Consider the following 22434-nt stretch of genomic DNA (forward strand, 5'->3'; position numbering starts at 1 on the left):
TTTAGGGCTCTCTAAAATTCTTAGGACTCATGTTGAAGGGCTTTATTGTTCATTTATTTTCTGTGCTACCTTTTGCACACAGCCTGTGCCTGTCTGTCAGAGCTGACACCCCATGGCTCTTCAACCCCCTTGCCACCCTCCAGCCCAACAGAACCATGGTGTCTCCATCACTAGTGATATACCGCCTAGTATTGTTGGTGGAAAATGAGTTCTTGCGGTGTCACAAGGTAAAGGATTTCCTGAGACCAGCACAGGAGAATGGGGCTATGTGGTGAACTTTACTGATTATGTAAAACTAAGGGGGTTCCTCTCCTGATGTCCCAATAATCCGTCTCTGTCTGTGCTGCCATGGGGAAAGTCCATCTTGTCCTCAGTAGGGCCAGGACAAAGGCCACTGCCCAGAGTTTCTGCTCCATATTAAAGTACAGTACAGTCTAGCAACCAGGTAGCTTAGTATGTGTTTCCAGCTGCAGTCCATTGCCGCGTTGCAGGATTCGAGCTCACTCCTGGAGCCTGCATGTGGAGTCCCCATGACCACAAGTCACATGGCTGCTAAGGCCACATGGCTATGGAGAGAACAGGTGAGTGCACCACACGAGTCCGTCTTGAGCAAGAGAGAGACAGAGGGAGAGACAGAGAGAGAGAGAGAGAGAGAGAGAGAGAGAGAGAGAGAGAGAGAGATTGTTTATTCCCTTGGGATTATATTTACTTGGGCTTGGAACAAACCAGGTGCTTTTTCAGAAGAACCAATCAACTTCCCAAGCTTTGCTGGCTTTGGATGGGTCCACACCTCCTAGTTAGACTGACAGTCCTCTATGGTTCAACACCTCCCCTTGTGCCACCCAACAATTCAGGTGGGGGGAAGGGAGGAGTGTTAATCTCCTTGGCAGAGCACTGCTATAAGCCCCTGGGGTGTGAAGCTTCCTGGTGAAGCAGACAGACTTATGCTCCCCACTTTATTAAGCTCAATGTCCAATTCCCTTTTGCTCCCCTTTCCTATCAATAATCAGCTAAATACCAACATAACACTAGGAGCTCAAGTTCCTCATTGGACTTTTTACTCTCTTCCAGGAGTGGAGAGGCCACATAAGCTATTATTTACTGCCTGTACCTGTATCTTAAACTACTTACTCTCTCAGATCCCTAACTCACATGCCAAGTTCCCTGTTTCTCACAACTTAATGGAGACAGAACTTTACTTTTTTCTTACATAAACACCATTGTATCTCTTCATCACCCCCCCTCCACTTTTGTTTGCTCTTTTTTTTATTGTTGTTATTCAGTCATATCCTAGCTCTCTTGGAGCCTCTCATACATGGTGGGTACTTTTTCCCACCAAAGGGATTAACATACAGTTCAATTTTAGAGGCTTCTCACTTGCTATCTTAGTGGATTTGCTGAGGAAGAGATTGAGTATTCCCAGCATCAAAGTAGTATCAGGGACACAAAATGCTTCCCCAAATGTTTATTAAATGAAAAAAATAATTAATTTGCTGTATAGGACAACTTTGAGACCCTTGAAAATTTTTAAATATATTTCACTTTCAAGAGAATATACACCCCCTAGCAATCACCAACCTGGTACCCATCTCTGAAATTTTGTCACTTCAAGGAGGTTATGTAAACAGAATCATATAGTATGGAACACTTTGGGATTGGTTTATTTCACTTAGTATAATTTCCTAGAGATTCACCAATTTATTATCCTCAAGGAGAAAGATGGAGGTGGGGTGCAGAAGGAGATGGGTGTAGTTATAAAAGGGCAGTTGGAGGGATCCTTGTGGCAATAGAATAGTAGGTCTGTGCCTTGACTGTGGTGATGGGGACATGAGCCAACACAGGTGATCAATTTATGTAAACTAAATACACACACACAAGTAAGTACAATTAAAACTGGGGAAATCTGAATACGATTGTTGGATTGTATCCATTTCAATACACTGCTTGTGACATTGCAGTATAGTTTGCCTTACATAACCATTTGGGGAAACTGGGTAAAATATACACAAGATTTTCCTTCATTTCTTATGACTGCATTTGAATCTACAATGATCTCAAAATGAAAAAAGTTATATTTTTTATACACGGAACATTTTTGACTAAGACAGAATTCTTGAGTCATGTAATTTGAATGTCAGGTTTTAAAAGAACATGTGGGATTTTGCATCAGCAGTTTTAAAGAATTAAAATAAGTACCTATTATGCAAGGAGCCTGGGGCCATTGTCTCTTTAGCCTTTAAGATAAAAACGGTTCTACCATTATACCGAGATGTGATGGAGACTAATTTCTACAAACTGCCCAAGGGAATGATGAATGTATTAGTTTCCTAGGGCTGCCCATAACAAATCACTACAACGTAGATGGCTTAAACAACAGAAATTTATTCTTTCGCAGTTCTGGAGAACAGAATTCTGAAATCAAGGTTTGAATACTGCTGTGCTCCTCTGGAGCCACTAAGGCCGAATTCTTCTTTTCCTCTTCCAGCTTCTGGGGGCTCCAGGCATTCCTGGGATGGTGCATGAATCACTCCAGTGAGTGTGTCTGCCTTCACCTGTCTTCCTCTTCTGTAGCTGTCCTCTCTTCTTTTGCATATTGTAAGGACACTCATCACTGGAAAATCCAGAATGATCTCATTTCAATATTCTTAATTTAAGCACAACTACAAGAAACCATTTTCCAAATAAGGTCACCTGTACAATTACCAGGGGTTGGGGTGTAAACATATCTTTTGGGGGGTACCATTCAACCTACCACAATGAGCAATAATTAATTCATCCATTCATTATTTCATGAAATATGCCTTTATCTCCTTATAGGGACATAATACTATCCTAGGAAAGATGGTCCATGAATCGTGGCATCTATGAATAGTTTGTAATCACCTTGTGGGGAAAATACATGCCAAAGCATAATGACAATAGACATAAGGAATGCATACATACAAAGAAGGCAGGGGTCAAGGGCAGGACATCTAGGAAGGCTGGTCCTTTGTGAACGGACTGTAGCTAGATTTCTAATAGGCTTTATGAAGGAAAAAATAGCTTGAGGTAATTCTTAAAGGATGGTGGGTTTCATTTCAAGCTTGAGTAATAATGTGGCCCAAAGTATTGTAGGGGAAATGACCACTGTGCCCAAATAAGTCTGCAAGAAATAAAACTGACTAGGGCAAGTGGCTGATATGGAGACATATGACTGGAAAATGTACAGGAGGGCTAGAGCCCAATGGGTCATGAATGTAGACAAGACAGTTTAGGATAGAGAAAAGCCACGGAGTGCTTCTTAACAGAGGATGGCACTAACTGACTGCATTTGCAGGGCTCTCACAGGGAAGTGCCCAGAGGAGAGATTAGCTAGGGAGCTCTGACGCACAGCTGGCAAGAAGAAAGTTTGGAGCTCATCTGGCAATAGTGGCAATTAAAAGAAATTGAAGCATGTGGGAGTTACCCAAGGCAAGCTTTATAAGGCAGTGCTCAGTCATGTAGGGCCTACATTAGTCAGGGTTCTCCACAGAAGCAGAACCAGTAGGATAATATAAATAATTGGCTCATGCTGTTATAGAGGTTGACAAGGCCCAAGGTCTGCAAGTTGACTTGGCGAGCTGGAGACTCAGAAGAGTGGCTCCAATTTGAAGGCTAGCAGCTTAACATCCGTGAAGAATCTTAATGCAGGACAACACCATGCCCCAGTTTGAAGGCAGCAAGGCAGAAGGAATTTCTCACACTTCAAATCTGCTTCACTCAGCCTACTAATTTAATGTTAATTTAATCCCCAAACACTCTCACGATGGCACACAGAATAATATTTGACCAAATATCTATGCAGTCTGTGGCCCAGTTGTTACCATAGACAGTCAGGGAGTGCTGGGGAGCCTCCCCACATTGGCCAAGATGGCGCAGGGGGAGGTTCTTACACTGAAATAGAAAGATGAATGGATAGGGCCTGAGTACACCAAAAACCAGCAACACAATTGGATAGAAAAAAGCCCTCCCTTCCCTATCCCTATAAGAACCGTGGGCTTGAGCAAGAAGGGCAGGTCTCTGAGATGGGAATCTATCATTCTCCTAGGTCACGGCACCTAAATAAATATCTTTCCTTTTGCACTAGCACCTGTCTCACAAGTTTGACTTTTGTTGCAGCAAGCAGCTAAACCTGCATTTCAGTTACAGTTTTTGGCAGCTCTGCTGGACAGCATGCACCTCAATAAGTCCCGGAGCACCCCAGCAGGGGTCCCAGCTGCCTGTGGCAGGCTGACCCTATGCCAGGGACTGTGGGGACTTCCCAGCAGCTGCCAAGAGCTTTCCTTGGGGAATTTCCCTGCATTCTTTCTCAAGGCATCAGCCACCTGAAATGCTTGGCTTGTGAAATAAAACAGGTTTCTTGGGAGCAGATGGACCCTAAGACTGGGTAAGTTGAACCAGCATGCACCCCGAAGGTTCTATGTTCATGCTGCTTTGACTTTGTGCCACTTGGGCTTCATGCTGCTTGGGCTTTGTGCACTTGGGTTCAGTTAGGACCATTTATGTACCCTGTGGTAGGCTATGGGCTTTGTGCCTCTTGGACTTCATACCATATGGGCTTTGTGCCACTTGGGTTTCATGCCATTTGGGTCTGGTCAGGACCACTTGTGATTTCAGTTGGCATGCAAAAAGATGCTAGGACTTGCTTGTCAGCTCTCACTTGGACTAAAGGAATTATGAATACAAGTTTTGTTCATATGTTCCCACTTTGGGGTCTTTTTATGGCTATGGTTTTGGGTATGTACTTTTATGCAATCAGGGTTTGTTCAGTTTTGACACCGGAAGGGAGTCCACTAGACAGAATTTTAGCAGATTTGTCCACATACAGCTATAATCCGATGACTAAGAACAAATTGATTTTCTATTGTAACACTGTTTGGAATATGTATACTTTAGACTATGGAAAAAATGGCCCCTAAATGGTTCCCTAAATTACTATACCATTATACAGTTGGAATTGTTTTGCCAATGGTAAGGGAATCCTTTATGTCCAGGCATTTATGTCTTTACACAATAGGGATTTGGCAAAGAAAAGAAACAACCTAATGATACAGAGAAGGGAATTGGCTTCAAAACCCCTCCCTAATAGTAAGACACAGGAAGAAAAGGAAAATGAGGAGGTGGGTCTCTTTAATGGCCTAAACCCAGGGAACCCAGGGTTAGCAGCAGGGAGATTTTTCCCTGTCACCACTATGCTACTAGGTACCCCTATAATAGGGCCTAGAGGGGTGACAGTCCAATCCTTGTGTAATGAAGGAATGGTCTCCCCCATGATAGATCTCTCAGGGCACCCAATCTGTCCAGGGACCCTTCCTATCAAGATGGGACAGTTCCTTTAAGGCAATACCTTACAGGCGGAATAAACCAGGACAACCAGCCTGCTGGCCACTACTGAGCTCACACTCCATTATCTACCTCAGATTTACTGAACTGGAAGAATTCATATAGGGAGGATCGTCAGAAAATGGCAGATCTTATCACCTCCATTTTTGCCACGCACTATCCAAACTGGGCAGATGTACAGGATCTCCTTAAATCTTACTAATGGCAGATGAAAGGCAGCTAGTTATAAATAAGGTTAATGAAGAGGCTCATTGCCTTCATCAAAAGAATTTCAATGGGAAAGCCAACCCAGCTGGGGTGATTGACAGAGCCAAACTGGGACCCAAACAGGGGGCAACCTAGCCTTCCTGAGCATTACAAAAGGTGCATATTAGAAGGTCTTAAGAAAGGGATGCCTAAACAAAAGAGCTTGAATATGATACAGGTCACTCAACAGAAATCAAAAGAAGATCCTTCTGAATTTTTAGAAAAAATCTATCGGACCTATTGAAAGCATACCCACAGGCCCCAGAAAATGTCCTATACATAATTTTATTGGGCAAAGCGTCCTGGATTTCGGAAGGAAACTCGAATGACTGGATGGGGTGTTAGGAACGAATCCCTCCCAGCTGGTGAGCATAGCCTTTAAAGTTTACCAGGCCACTGTTTTCTCAGAAACAGTATGGGGAAACCAGAAGGAGAGGTGGGACCTGAAAAGAAAAGGGAAAGACCCACTAGTTGCCAATCAATCAATCAATGTGCCTATTGCAAAAAGGAAGGGTATCAGAGAAAAGACTACCTGGAACTCAAAACGAAAAATAAAGAGGATAGAAACCCTTGCTGAGAAATGTTAGAAATTAATAATTAATCTGATGATGAATGAGGAGGCCCAGTGTGTCCCCTACATACCTCCCAACCTATTACTATTTCCCCACAAGAGCCCCAGGTACAACTGACACTAAGAAACAAGCTAATTTACTTCCTCGTAGGTACAGGAGCTACATACTCAGTGCTAAATACAAACTAACCAAGAAAATTTCAGCTGCAGTGATGGTTACTGGAGTGACTGGTGGAAAATTATAAAAACAGGCATTTCTTCAACTTCTAGAATGCCAGCTTAGGAATCAAAGAGTTTGTAAATTTTTCTCTACACACCAGACTGTCTCATTCCATCATTGGGCTGATATTTACTTTGCAAGTTGCATGCACACCTGCCTTTTTTCTCTAAGAAGCAGCAATTACGTTTAGGAGTTTCACTAGAACGTGCTCTTCAGATCCAGGTGCTCCTGACTTGCCCGAAGGACCCAGAGTGAAATCTTCCCATCTGAGATCTATGAGCAGTCTAATAAGCTGTTCGGGATGATGGAACCCCAGACTGAATTTGTTGGTCCAAATGCCAACAAAACATGACTGAGAATTATATGCAGATGGGAGCAACTTCATAGAGAATTGTCAACGACAAGCTGGGTACATGTAGTCAACATAGACAAAGTAACAGAAGCCCAGGGCCTTGCTATAGGAACCTTAGCACAAAAGGCTGAACCAGAGCCTTAGAGAAAGAATGTTAACATCTACACTTACTCTAAATATGCCTTCATGGTAGTCCATGGCCATGGAGCAATATGAAAAGAAAGCAGTCAGCAATATGAAAAGAAAGAAGTCTCTTAACCTTGGGAAATAGGACATCAAACATGCAAAAGAGAGTTTACAATTGCTGTAGGCAGTGAATCTACCAAACCAGACTGCCATAATGCACTGCCCATAACACGAGAAGAATGGTGCCAAACAAGCCAGGAAAACCAAGCTGCCGATAAAGCCACAAGATAAGCGGCCCAGGGCCACCATGTCTTGGGGCTTTTATTCCCCACTTAGACTTGTCAGAATTTAAACCGCATACACAGAACAAGGTGAAGTATGGGAATTGGGATTCTCTAACACTGGCCCTAATTCTATATGGAAGATCAGTACTCATCATATGATCTTACTCCCTGAAGCTCTGGTACATCCCATCCTCAAACACCTACCTGAAAAGACTCATTGTAGAAGGTATGCTTTAGTGGATCTCATTAGACCACATTTGAAGTGCCCTCATTTACAAAGAATCATTCAGAAAAGTATCCACACCTGTCGGATATGTGCCAAAACCAATCCTAAGACAGAACATGCCCCAGCAGGAAAAGGAGTGCAATAGAAAAGGATATGCCCATTTGAGGACTGGCAAGTTCACTACACACTGATGCCTAAAACCATAGGGCACTTTAAATTTTTAATAGTTTTTGTAGCCACCTTTTCTGGATGGGTAGAGGCATACCCCACTAGACCTGAGAGGGAAACTGAGGTAGCAAAACTTTCATTCCAAGAAATGATCTCTAGGTTTGGACTTGCTTACAAGATTCAAAGCAGCCATGGACCATCATTCACTTCAGAAACCTCCCAGAAGACAGGACAGTCACTGCAGAGTCAATGGAAAGGACATGCATCTTGGAGACCCCGATCGATAGGAAAGACTGAGAAATGAACCACACAATAAAGAAGACCATGGTGAAAAATGTGCCAGGAAACACGGTTGAAATGGGACTAGGCACTCCCTATTGCCTTGCTCCAGATGAGGGTAATGCCTCAAAGTGGGCTTTAAATTAAGCCCCCAAAGTGGGTTGAAATAGTTTATGGGAGACGCTTCCAAGTTTCTGTTTTGGGAATAACTCCTTTAGATTTAGAACATGGATCAAAAATCAAACAATGTGTACAACATCTAGGGCAAACACTAACAACTTTGCACAAGTTTGCTTATTCTAAGTCCATCGACCCATCTGATGAGTCTTATACCCGTTCCGGCCAGGAGACTGAGTCTTTCCAAAGACCTGGAAGACTCAAGGTCCTGGACAACAGTTAGCCAAGCAATGGGCTGGTCCCTATGTCATCCTGCTGACAGCACACTCTTCCCTAAAGCTCACAGGAATTAAGTCTTAGATCCACCACACATGGATAAAGTGGGCACTGCCTGAGCAGGACTTGGATCTTGCCACTGCTGTTGATAGTGCAAAAGAAAGCTAGGCCTACACTCCTGAAGGAGATTTAAAATTTCTCTTGCAGAAAGGGACAGAGGCTCCCAACGATAAGTGACAGTGTTAGTGTTTATTTTATTACTATTTTTCAACAGTTGCTATACTTTATGCCCATGCTTTGTCCACATATCCCAGATACTGCCTTTCTCAGCAAACTTACCCCACAGCCCTGCTCAGGATTAGGTCATGAGGCATCCTGTAGTCTCTCCAGTTTCTGATCTCACTACAATTCCCTCTGCACAAGTAGGCATACCCCTCACTGTATACTTGATTGCTTGTCTACACAATAGATCTCACTTTGGAAGCTCATCCGCAACACCGTCTCTTGAAATCTGAAGCAGTCTACCAGCGTCACTTGCTCAGCAGTGCCATGCTCTAGATACCGTGTACGTCGCCTTATGAAGACAGAAATCCTTCTTTCTTGCATAAAGTCTTCCCTCCATTTTTGACCCCTTCTTTCTTTAGTAGATAGCGAGGATCTCTGGACCTGGGGCTAGGTAAGACTATGCCTCTCGATAGCAGAAAGAAACTACAGGAGATGAAACCTCCATCATTTACCCTTGTAAGACTACAAAGGTCCAGAGTTTTGAAGGGGAGAATTGTTACCGTAGACAGGGAGCACTGGGGGGTCTCCCCCATTCACCAAGATGGCACAGGGTGAAGTTATTACACTGAGCACTGCCAAAAGAAAGAAAACTGAATGGACAGGGCCTGAGCACACCAAAAACTAGAAAGATATAATTCTAGCAGTGGAATTGCCAGGTCAAAAGGCAGATCCATTTTTAGTTTTCTGAGGAAATTCCATACTGTTTTCCACTGTGGCTGCACCAGGCTGCAGTCCCACCAGCAGTGCACTAGGGTTCCCTTCTCTCCACAACCTCTCCAGCACTTGCTTGTTGCTTTGTTTATGATGGCCATTCTGCCCTGTGTGAAAAGGCAGGAAACTGTACTTGAACAACAATAAAATTTAAAAAAACAAAACAAAATTAGAAAGATGAATGGACAAGGCCTGAGGTGTCAAAAGTGAGCAAGATGATTAGGTAGAAAAAAGTGCCTCCCTTCCTAATTGTTAAGAATCTTGGGCGTGAGAGGGAAGGAGGGAATGGTCTTTGAGATGGGAGTCCACCATTCTCCTTAGTTGGGGCACCTGAATAAACTTCTTTTCTTTTGCACCAGCACCTGTCTCACAGTTTGGCCTTCTTTGAGGTGGCAGCCAAACCTGCATTTTGGTTACACTCCCACCCCCATCCCCAACTCCTCAACATTGTGATTTAATTGGTATGAGATGAAACCTGGGTGCTGGGAATGTTAAAAGCTCCCCAGATTATTTTAATGTGTATCAATGTTTGGGAACTATGGGGAACCGTTCCAAGCGTGGGAAATGTGGCTCAGCCCCCACTCGGAAAAGCCAGTGGGGAGTGAAGTTGGCGTGCAGGACCCACTTCCATGGATAAGTTCTCCAGTGGGAAATCAGGCCTGCATTGTATCTAGACTGCTATGAGACTTGCTCTTGCTAAAACTCCCTCACCCTGAGGCAAGCAAATGTTTACTGAGTATCTTTATCTTCCTAAAATCTGGGCTAGACCTTCCAGGTATGGAACCTAGCCTTTGGACCACTTCTCCCTTTACATTGCAAATATCCTCCTTTGATGTATTCAGCACACCCTCTCATGTGTCTGCAAAGATAACCACCCAAAACAAACCTTTGCATAGTAAAAGAGGACCTTCTTTGATGTAAGGGGCCTAGAAAAACAATAAAAGCTTGTCAAGGCAAGGGTTGTGGCACTCCCCCCCTTGAGGGTGTGGCCAAGGCGCTCAGAAGCACTCTCCTCTTGAGAGAGTGGCCCCCCAGTCCCTTTTCCCCCACAGGATCTCTGTAGTCCGTGTGTATGTGTATTGGAATACTGCAACCACAACAGATCTTGCGGGCCGAGGTCTGTGTCAGGGAACCACCTACATTTGGTCAATAGCATGCTAAATTAGTAAAATGAGATGGCTTAGCTTTTCTATAGTCTATTTCTCACAATAGTTGGGCCTACAGCAATGTGTTCAGGTTGGAAGGCACTTTTACTGGACAGTCCAGCTTCTTAATCTGACTTTGTGTTTTCTGGCCCTATGTATGGACTCAGACTGGCCAATTAATTTTTTTTTAAGTTTTTGTCTTCTCATTTATATGGTGAAGACAATGTGCCTACATCATAGGGTTGTTCTAAGGATTAGATAAATTTGGAAAGCTTGGGGAAGTGCTTGGCACAAAGTCTGGTACCCAGAACTTGATACATTCTAGTCATCCATATATTTTGTTAAAATTTCAATTCTGTTTCTTGTTTATAAAAAAAAATTATTTTAATCTTTGACCCTGAGGAAGTTACCATAGGCCTTCCTTTACTTATTATCTAAAGATTTCATAATAAGTAAATTTCTTTTTTATCACAAAATTAATTTTTGAAAAAGAGAAGAGATGCCTTTCTTTCACTGCGGAGACTCTTGTCCTCATTCCCCCTTTATTTCTCCTTCTCTTCCAATGTCCTATAAAATGGGAGTGATTTTATGATGCACTCTACAACAGCAATCACACACTAGTGTCTCATTTATTGATCATTATACAAACCTTGGTAAAAAGTAATGAACAGAAAATTTAAGGAATTTTATTAACCACCTAATTAATGGCAGAGATACCTTCTATATTTCATGCTTTGCTTGGCTTTTGATTAGATATGCAACTGAAGCCACCTGGATGAGAGCTTATATGTACTTCTGATGGTTGATTAAATCCCAGTTTCTAAGGTCAACAATTTAATTGCTGATCTCTCATAGCAGGTATGCCTCTAAAATTATTATGAAGATGTAGTAATCTACCTCTAATGAATATTGAAATTCAATTTTCATCTGTTATTTTCTTTTGATTTTTAAAAATTATTAAACCAATGTAAAATTAAAATCACATATGCTTAGCTCCCCTTGAGCAAAATTCAGATTTTTTGGAGTGTGAAGAGAGGTAGAAAGACAGGTGTGCTGATCTGGAAGCAGTTTAGGTAACTCTTGTACCAAACTCTCTGCTGCACCCCAAGGCTTCCTTACTGGCACACCTTAGTGTTGAACAAAGAGTGAAATACTGGTCCTATCAGCCTGCAGGGCTCCTACCACTATTGGGTTTGTTGCCTCTGGGTGACAGTGACCTTGACAGCTTATTCCTGCATGCCACGCAAATATTTTCATTTTTCATATGTGTCATAATATGAAAAAGATGGGAAACACTACTTACACAGCACTATTTCTTTCAGTGAATTTTATATATTTTTAATTGATTTTAGAGAGAGAAAGGAAGGGAGACAGAGAGAGAGAAAGACAGACAGACAGACATTGATTTTTGCTGTCCCACTTATTTATGCATTCATTGGTTGATTCTAGTGTGTGCCCTGACCAGGGATCGGACCTGCAACCCTGGCGCATTGGGATGGCACTCCAACCAACTAGTCTACCTGGTCAGGGCCAGATTTTATAGCACAGTTAAAGTTTCTTTGGGCATAGACTCGAATAATTCTCATATTCAAAGAGCAAAAATGAATAATTCCTAACCATTTCAAAAAGTCATCCAATTTTAAGCCATTCCTTTTTAACTATGAAAGAAAATAAAATTAGAGTTTGTTGTCTAAATTATATGATAGAGAGATGCTTTTGCAGTACATTATGGTATCAAAACCCTGGGCTTTCTCAGCTTGGGAGGGCTATTATTACCATAATGGTTGGATGATTCATTTAGGTCAAAAAATCCCATTTCAGAATATCCTTGAAAAAATACAATTAATATCACTTCACTCATGGATTTGGGAGCATTTAGTATGTTTGTAGCTCTGAATAATGACTTCTACACCAAAAAGTAAATTATATCCTTCTTTTTCTCCTCTAGGATTATATGTGTTTGGTTTCACTTGAACTTTACTTCAACCTTGAAAATAAATTGGGAGGAAGAAATATGCTTAGGTTTGAGACTGAAATAAGTAATGTAGAATTCTCAATCAGGGTTAAAGTAAAATAATTCAATGGGTTGGGGACAGAATGTGGTATAAATAGAAAGACTATGGAAAGATTGTCTAGAAACAAGAATCTGAGTTCTAGTTAAAATTTCAGAACTGGAAACAACCTTAGAAATATTATACAAGAAAACTAAGGACCATAAAAGATTTTAGATTACATTTCAAGAATAGAGTTAAATTATGTGTTTTAGCAACAGTACTTTCACCAGACAAATTGCCCCACACTCAAATCTGGGTAAGTCTCTCCAATATCAACCCTGCTACTGAGATGGGATTTCAGAGACATCTGGAAACATCAGTGTTCCAATCTGGCACCAAAGGCCTGACTACTTCCAAACATTTCCCCTTGTTGCCTACAACCACCACCCCACCCACCTCATCTCCATCTCCTTCCCTGAATTTCTCTTTCAAAAACACTTCTCCCCTTCCCTTGTACTTTTAAAGTACAGACTGCTTTTTTTTAAAAGATTGAAAAACTTTTGAAGCAAGACTTAGATCTTAATCTTTATATTTTAAGATATAACATAACACTTTGAAGCTATAGTTGGTTATTAAATATTTGTTAAATAAACAAAAAAATTGATGAAGAGAAAAGATCTGAAATCAATCCTAAAGTAGAGAACAACTCAAAACAAGCAAATTAACTTATATATCACTCTCACTGGGTCTAGGGAAAATTGCAGTCACAAACACCTGTAGACTGGGTCTCTGCCAGCACCCAGCAGGATTTGATCTCCATCCTCCCTGAAGCATTAGTGGTTACTCTGTCATAGGTGAGTTCACAGGGGCTTCCTGGGCCATCTGAGTAAGAGCATCCTAGCGCCTGCCATCTTGTTCACGGCAACAACTAGCATGCATAAAGTCTTGCTTTAATTCTTTCTTTCTTGTGAACATTTTTCCCTCTTCTTAGGTATTTTGGTTTGTTCTCACCATAAAAGTAGTTTAAAGATGATGGATGGACCAGGCCCATTTACCTCCCAACTGAAACTGAATTGAAATGATGGTAAAGGAAATAAAATACTCAAAGGACCAAAAGATAAAAACAAAAACAAGAGAGGGGGCATCGGTGGCTGGGACATTTTGGTAGAGGTTTAGCAGAGAGGAAAGCATGGTGCAGTGGTAACTGAATTAAGGGCACAGGAAATTGCTTAGGGGAAAGGAAGTGCCACAAAGCCAAGGGCCACTGAAGGTGGCAGAGTGTATTGGTGTAGAATGGGGGATGGATTGAAAAATCTGTGGACTAAAGAGTGGCCCACCTCTCCATCTGCTGCCTTCCCTAGCTCTGTAGCTGGAGGATTGCTCAGCATCTCTAGCTGCCTGCTTCCTCGCAGGAGCTCCAATGCTTCTGCTCTGGAGAGTGGAATGGAAGTGTATATAAGAACTACTGCTCTGCTCTTCATTCAGTGGCAACCCACTCAGACCACTAACAAACAAGGATGTCACAAAAGAGATTCTCCCAGCAGTTTGAAGGAAAATATCCTGAAATCACATCTCATTAGATACATTTGGGTTACTTGTTATTTCTGAACCAATCATGGCAACCAGAGGGAATTAATGCTCTGGTAACTAGACCTGGGTATATGGTTGGGTCAGGGATGATTCCACCAAAGAAAAGGGCTGTGTTTTTTTTTTTAAAAAAAAAAGGAGAAATGGGCTCTGGGTTGAAAACAACCTTATCCTCTATCTCACTCCCAGTATAAAGTTGGACGCAGTCTCATAGTAGTCACTGGTCAGGCTCTTTGTGGCTTGATATGAGCCAGAACCAGTCCCTGGGCCAACTGGGACCAGATTTGCACATGGTACAAAATGTGGGAATATATGCATAACGAGCTATATCTGACTCTTCCTCAGAAGGAGTCAGTGACTAGAAGGCATCTCACATGGAAACTTTTCTGCTTTCTAATACTTCCAGAAAATATTAAACTTCCTTAATAGCCTGCTCTGGCACAGTCACCATTGTCGGAAAGTTTTTCTTTGTGCTGTTAATTTGATGTAATTCCTCTATTCTGTCCAGAGCATCTCTTAATGTAGCTAGATATAATTCTCTGTGTAATTGAAAGGCTTATGCTTGAAGATAATTGTAAAATTTTCTCCCTGGATGAATGACTTTCATTTTGAACCACAGTATTTTATTTCTCAAACCCTTCATCATCTTTGTGGGTCTCCTTTGAACTGCCTCCAAATTGTCTGTATTTGTCTCAAGCTGTAGAGTCAAATACTGAATATAATAATCTAGGGATCTCCACAACAAAGTAAAGGCATCTACTTAGGGACACAGAAAGAATATTTTATTTTTGCAACACACTTCATAGTTTTAAAAAGACCTTCCCAGGCATTATTATGTTATTTGAGGTATAAGCGTTGCTCTATCCTCCGCCTAAACTGATGGTTGATGTGGGTCTGTACTGAGTCCCGTCCAGACTGGGAAAGCTCAGTGCTCCAATTTGGGGTCAGTTTGAAGTCCAAGTGGGTTCTGGGTTCTGGGGCTGCGTCACAAGTTCATATTTCTTTACACTTCTCTTGGGCCAGAAACAATCTTGAGGATAAGATAAGTCACAGGGGCTTTCCGTGGTCTGGACAGCACCACGCAGGAGAACACTCTGTCACGATGGAATGTTCTATGTCTGTGCTGTCCAACACGGTGGCTGCTACGCACACGTGTTAAGTACTGGAAATGTGCCAGGTACAGCTAGAGAACAGAGTGTTTACTTTTTAAAAACTTTAGGTATCTAAGTTCAAATTTCAATAGTTACGTGTGACTGCTGGAACAAGCTCTGGACCGTCCCTAAGTCTGGTTCTAAGCTGATTTGGTTTCTGAGACAAAGTGTTATGGCACTTGGTTAGATCTTCATATTCTAGGAAGAATTTTGTGGTTGAGACACACCTTAGTGGAATCCCATTGTCTTCCCACTCTATTCCTTTTTATGCATCTCAGTGTTATTTGATAAAATCTGTTTTTCCTTAGGAATGCTAGCACTGTGTGACTCGTTATGGCTTTTATACAGAAGTAGATTAATATAGATCCTTAGCTCTTTGCCTGGGACAGTAGATATGTCCTCACATGAATGTACCTGGGCACAGTAACAAATGCATGGGGGACCTAGAAGGTGCATAAGTGTGTTTTGGTGAAAATAAAGTTAAGGGAGGCTGAATTCTAACTACCTATCTGAGACTGAGATTGGTACCGCTAAGCCACGGACAGTGTAGGATTCCATTTATGCATGATGCATTTATCAGCATGAAAACTTTATATTAAAGGACATACATAATATGACACTTGATCAATTCGATTCAACTTCTGCCTTACATTTGGGCTCCATTTTTATTGAGTTTAGTGTTTAAAACATCTTAATAGCCAGAAGTAGTTAGTAGACCGGCAAGGATGTGAGTAACAAGTCACTCCTCTATTCTTACAGATAGAAACTCCCCAAATTATGAATTTGTAGAGCTTTGGCCAGTGTGGTTCTCCCCTACCCATGGGCCTTTGATAATCATAAATAGGTTTAGTTTTATTTTCTTTTAAAAGTACAGGAATTTTGTTTATAGATATGTTTGTTGACTTTATCATTGCTTTCTTCCTTTGACTGTTCTTTCTTACAGTTTCACTTTATTCTTTGAAGTAATCTTAAATTTCCAACAATCCTTCCACTCTTTAGTTTTAACTGATGAACCTTATTCTGATTTCACTGAGAAAATAGAAGCTGTTAGGAAAGGAGTTTTCTTCCTTCTAACATCGGATCTACTAAAGTACATGCATCTCTACCCAGTTTTCCCTTCCTCTATGTCCTTTTAGAATGGATGGACTGTCCATGCTATGAACTAAGGGCGAGCTCCTACGTATGCCCCAGAATCCCTCTGTACCTAGCTGTTGATGGGTGTTACTTCTGAAATTATTGTCTTTCTCATGACCCATCCAAGTCACCTTTTCAATTCAATTTTTCCCATCCTCATACTATACTTGCTTTAAAATCACTCTTCTTCAAACAACGATCACAGTAAACCTTCTTTTCCCAACATCTCTAGCTGCTGATTCATATCTCTGCTTCATTTTACAGCAAAAATTCCACAAAAGAGTCTCTATTCTGATTGACTTTACTTTGTTATTTTTGTTTGGGAAAATGTGTGAGGGTTTTTTTTTTTTGATTTTTTGAGAGCAGAACAATTTTTCTCAAGCACCAATGGACGGGTATCATGATGACTGTCTTTTGGTTTTTGGATCAACTTATTACTGGAAGTGATTGTTTCTAATTAAAAGATGTTAAAGACAAAGTTACAAAAACAGGAAGAAAAGAAAACACAAGCATTCCTCACAGGATGTGGCAATGTTTGATCATCCAACACAGAAGGTACATTATGTCTGTCTGTCTGTCTGTATAGGAGACATAAAATGCTGCTCCCAGCCCATACTGTTCACAAAACAAAAGATTCTCTTCTCTGTGCCCCATGGTGGGCTCCTCCTAGTAGTTTGTGTTCCTTCTTGCTTCAGAGTCTTTACTGAAAAATTTAGGTCAGTATTCTTGATCAAAGTTATTTTTTTCTGTAATAATTGAAATTTAATGAACTTTCCATGTCCTTCACTATCTGTTTCTGTGCCCATCACTCCCCCCCCTCAACTGTTAAGTGACTAAAGTAATCTTGTGTGTGTTTTTCCAGAAATTTCATCATACTCATATAATAAGCAGGTGCAAACATCAGCAGTGGGGTTTGTTCTTACACTGGGATCATTGTATACCTACCTCTCTGCATTGTGATATTCTCATTTATGTGGGAACATAACAGAAACTGACATGCTTCTAATTCAGTCTTTTAATGACTAAATAATATTGCATGGTGTGGGTATAACACAGTATTTCGAATCATTACCTTCATGGTGCACACTCTCTTTGTTTCTAAGTTTGTAAACCCCCAAAGGGTGCTACAATGAACATCCGACTATGAGAGTGACCATCTCACTGTCTCGGACTACCGTCAGTTTTTGTTTTATATATTTGAATGTTAAGTTTTAGGAACAAATAAATTGTGTAATACTGTCAAAAAGTTTTGATGGGCTTTTCCTTAATTTTGGTATAACTTTGTGCTGGCAACTATCGCCATCTTTAAAAGTCTTCTGTCAGCCTACCTGGTGGTTCTCTGTAGGCGATCATTCCAATAGCTTTGAAGATTTTCTCTTTATCCTTTATGGATATGCAGTTACATTAGGAAATGTCTAGGGGTAGATTTATTTTTGTTTGTATTTCTTTGACACTCAGAGAATACTTTTAATCTGATTCATGCTTTTCCTCAGTTTAGGAAAATTCTTAGCCATCTCTTCACATATTACTTCTCTGTTATTTTCTTCTCTTTTTCTGTAACACCTATCAGGCAGATTTTGAAGCATCTTAACTTCTAATCCATCTCTTTTAATTTAAAAAATTTCTTTTTGTCTCTGTGTTCTGTGTTATGAGTGAATTCCTCAACGTCATCTTTCAATTCACTGTTATCTCTCCATTGTAGTTTTCCCTAGCTCCTAAGGTTTCCATTTCCATAATTCCATTGTTTTCATTTCCAAGATTTCTAATTTTTATAGCTATTCAGTTCTCATCTCATTTATGCTTATTTTTATTATAAGATTTTCATATTACATCTATTGCCTTCATAAAAATAAATATTTTACATTAGTATATGACAAATAAAAGGTAAACTGTACCTGTAACCCTGACATTTAGATGCAACTTCGGATCAGAGAATGCCTCCTATTTGACTGGAGCCCACCTTCAGTGGCACACAACCCTTTCAGCTCAGCCTCGAAATCTGCAGAAATCTGGATTTCCTTGGTGATATAGCACTTTCTATTACAGGCCTTTCTACTGAGTCATTGTTTTGTTCATCTTGTACAAATCTACATTTCTTATCTAAGTTTAAAATGGAAATTTATCACATAAATTGATGAAACACTTTTCAATTCACAAATCTATGCTATTTCTTAGAATGTTTTATGCTCATATACTGCAAATTTTTGCTACTGTCATATTTATTCAATGTTACTTGATTCTCTAATTTTTAGTTCTGCCTTCTCATAATATCACTTAATATTTAACTATTATGATTTAATAATGACAAATGTCCATTTTATGCATTACACACAAATATCTCACTTTTGTTTTACAACCAGATTAGAACTACATTCCAATTAATAGGATTATGCTGCCTCCCATGAAGAGCAACCTTGGATCTAATCTTGGATTTATCCTTGACAAGGGCACAACTGAGCAATGAAAATAGTGTAGTGAGTTTGCCTTTGCAAAGCTGAGAGGCTATCACGTGAGAAATGCTTGTTAGCCCAGGGGCTCCTGTACATTATCTCACCACTGAGATGAAAAGATGTTCAGGAGATTGTTTCCTCCTTGGCTGTGGTACCAAGAATCTGTATTACCCTTTCTGATGACAGTAACAAGTAATCTAATATATTTTGAAAAATCTAGGCAGTTTGCCTCGAAAGCTGTCTAACTTTCCAGAGTCTCTGGAACACATTACTTGGATTCTGAAGAACAAAGTAAGTAGAATGGGAGTATCTCAGTGTTTGATCGCTCAGATTACTGAACACTGGAAAAACTCAATTTCCGGGTGCTCACAAAGGTTATTGAAAGATACTGCCTCTGATAAGTTTCCACAATCATTCTTAAGAATCCAAGGTCATATATTTCAAAGATAAAAACAAATGACAAAAGGCTTTTGGTTTTGTTGTGTGTGTGTGTGTATGTTTTAACTTTTGAGCTTTGAAAAGAGACACTTAGAAAGCCTAAATCACAAACATGTTAATAAATGACACTCAGCAAAATGGATGATTATATATATATATAATATATATAGATTATATATAGTTATTCTGTATATAATACTCAAGGAAATGAAAGCATTTGTTAAATAATTACTTGTCATGCAAAGAGTTTGGTTAATAATTTAGCCAGATGAGTAGGTGCCTCAGAGGTCTGACTTTCCTAGAAATTTTGTATTGAGGAAAGGAAGAGAAATCAGAAAGGCTCTGTGCCAAGACAAGCTGCTACTTTAGTTTTCTATTCTTTACAATGTATTCCTTAACTCACCAACTTCACCATCAATCGTCACAAAGGCATTCATGGATACCAGTAGCAAGTATATACTACTAATAAAACAACACATTTATATAATATTTTTCCTCTGGAAAAATGATTTACCTACACAATGATACTGCATTGTGCAGCAACAGATTTCCTCTTCCTTGGTAGAAATGTCTATATTGATACTGTATTTACATGACACCAGGTTCCCCAAAGTAAGATACACTGAGCTACTGAGAGAAAGCACCATGCTTTTAAAGTTACTGAGTAAATAATTACTTACATGGTAATTAGATAAAGGAAAGTACTTAAAGGTCATATATGTTAGTGGCTAAGGTTTGAGAAACTCTGGGCTTAAGGTATTTCTTCTTCTAATTGACTTTATTGGGGTGACGCTGGTTTGCAAAACCATACAGGCTTCCAGTGTACAACTCCACAAAACATCATCTGTACACTGCACGGTGCGCCCATCACCCCAAGCAAAGTCTCTTTCCATCCCCATCCCCATGCCCCCAGCCTTTGCCCTTCCATCCACCCTCCATCCTCCTTCCCTTCTATCACCACACTGTTTGTTTGTCTATGTTTTTGGTTAATCTGCTTGCTTATGGTATTTTTAAATAATAAAAGATGATTCCTCTGGAGGAAAAAGAGACCACACTAGGACTTTGGCCAGATATTTTAAAAGAATAGGTTTCAGAGAAGGCAAAAGAGAGATGTAGTAGGAATACTGGCAGAGGGTTAGCCAAATATGAGTAGGGTTCTTTCACACAAAATCCACTCTTGAAGCTACTGGCTTATGGCAAAAATAAGTCCCAAGCTCATTTGGAACAAAAAGCAAGAAGCATAGCTCATCTAAGGGTTAAGTCGGTTTGAAACTCAACTTTCAGTAAGGTTAACAAAACAGAGAAAAATGTGCCCAGACAGAAAGCAGAGACTCCCAGAGCTGGGAATGGAGGTCTCCAAGTAGGTCAGCAGAAGGCCTGAAGGGTCGGTGCCATGGATGAAACCAAAAAGGGAGTTTCTAAGAGTCATCAAAGACAATGCCTTTCTCTCCCAAGGATCTGTACAGGAGGTCGGGGCCCAGGAGGAGTGGCTCACCAAGGGTGGGGGCAGCCCCCACCCCCCACACTATCATCGTGTGGGATTGCTGCTCTATGATGATAATATAAAGCAGACCAAATTTAGTTGTTTTGATTATTGTTTTCAAATTCTCCGAGAACCGTGGTCTCCCTGGATGGAAGCCTGTCAGCACCCATTTGCTCACACACCTGCAGAGTGTCACTGTGACCATGGAACTATAGAATAAGACATGTCTAGGTCTGGGGACCTTCAGTCCCATGTCTCGAAGGTCAACTGAAAAGCACAGCTCTCTTTGGAAAAGCTCTATGTGGAGGTGCAGCCTGAGTAGCTTGCGTTCGCACTCAATCCAGGTAAACCTGGACTGTTTCCAGTAGGCAACCAGAGCGATTACCAGACAGAAACCAGCTGATGAGGAGTTTGAAGAGGGAAGACCAGAGAGACAAGTGGGCACGGTAAGTGAGGTAAATGCCAAACTAAGGAAGATACAGAAGGAAATAATGGATTATTGGTAAGCCTCTTACAGTTCCCTGGATTTGTCTTTGATGTGCATCTTTCTCCTCTTGATTTCGAAACTCAGAAGCAGAGGCTGCAGCATCCTGCTCTACAGGCTAAGAATCAGAGGCCCTGCGGGAGCTGGCACTGCTCCAGCTCTTTTCCTGCCGCCGGTTCTGAGTGGGCCTGAGTGACACTGAGTAGAGGTAGAACTTTTATTTAAAATGAAGAAATAACTGAATTTTATTTTCCTCTTTAACCAGGTGAATTTATCAGAAATTATACTGAAGGAATTTTGTGAAAGGAACCCAAAGTGAGTTTAATATAGAAAGCTTGGTAGACAATAAGAGAGACCTTAGTCCAGAAGTGGAGATAGCTTCAGGGAGAACAGCCATGCCTTCCCACCAAAATGCCCCCGTGGTCACACCTGTGCTGACTGCTCCCTGGGTGCAGACTAGCAAGGTAGAGTGTTAAATTTTCAATGGTAGAAAATAGTCTTCTAGGTCAAAACTTTCAAAAACACACCAAGTTGTGATAAGCTGTGGATAAGCTGTGATCCTCTCTATAGCTTTCTGTGGGAAGAATAATGCATGGCATCAGTTTTTGCTTCCTTTAGTGCCTTGGGTTGCCTTACAAATGCAGCATTTGTGTTGTGGTGGGGGAGGGGGAGATGGGGTGGGTGGAGCAGTGAGGAGAGGGGAGAGTAATAACCGTAGAGCCTTTCATTTGCACACATTGCCAGTGTTCCCGCTGATTAGCATCTTAAGTGGTTATCTGAGCATTCTATACCTACTATCTCTGTTAACACTCACTTCTTGTAGAGATAACATTTATTTTCCGTGTTGGCAGCTATCTGAAGGATTCATTTACCTTCCTGATCCTGGTTCTCAGTTTTCCCTGAAGCTCTGATGACTGAAAAAGTGAAACGATCTTCAAATTGCAATTTACATCAACTGCATGGCCCATTTGAGAGTAAAAACACTCACAAATCTTTTGTTGCATTTTCTTGAGGAATGGTAATCCTAAACTGGAGTGATGCTCACCCCTCTTATTTTATAGCCAGGGGATGCCTGCTTACCTTCAGGCAGCCTGCGCTTTCCCTTAATCCCACAGTATTGCTTGGAATGTTAGCTGCTTTGACTTTTAATTTTTTAATTTGGTGTTATTGCTTCTTGATAGCTGTTCCTGTCTTTCACTCAGTTAATTGGGCACCACAGAAACCAGGTCAACAGGAAAGTGACAAAACCTTCCTGTAATGTGATTAATTAGGCCTAGGTAGGAGGAAGGAAGCCACATGATCTGCCTCTGTCTGAAAGGTGTGATGACAAATGTAAACCATCAGTC

General features: G+C 40.8%; 1 long non-coding RNA gene across 1 annotated transcript; it reads left to right on the plus strand.

Annotated features, from left to right (window-relative positions):
• The first annotated feature begins 450 nt into the window (after positions 1–450).
• LOC123479172 (uncharacterized) lies at positions 451–22059 on the plus strand. Its single transcript, XR_006654706.2, has 3 exons — positions 451–581; positions 21176–21296; positions 21940–22059. It is a non-coding gene; the product is annotated as an uncharacterized lncRNA (long non-coding RNA).
• Positions 22060–22434: the final 375 nt, after the last annotated feature.

The sequence above is a fragment of the Desmodus rotundus genome, chromosome 6, assembly GCF_022682495.2.
Source record: "Desmodus rotundus isolate HL8 chromosome 6, HLdesRot8A.1, whole genome shotgun sequence".
Classification (NCBI taxonomy): domain Eukaryota; kingdom Metazoa; phylum Chordata; class Mammalia; order Chiroptera; family Phyllostomidae; genus Desmodus; species Desmodus rotundus.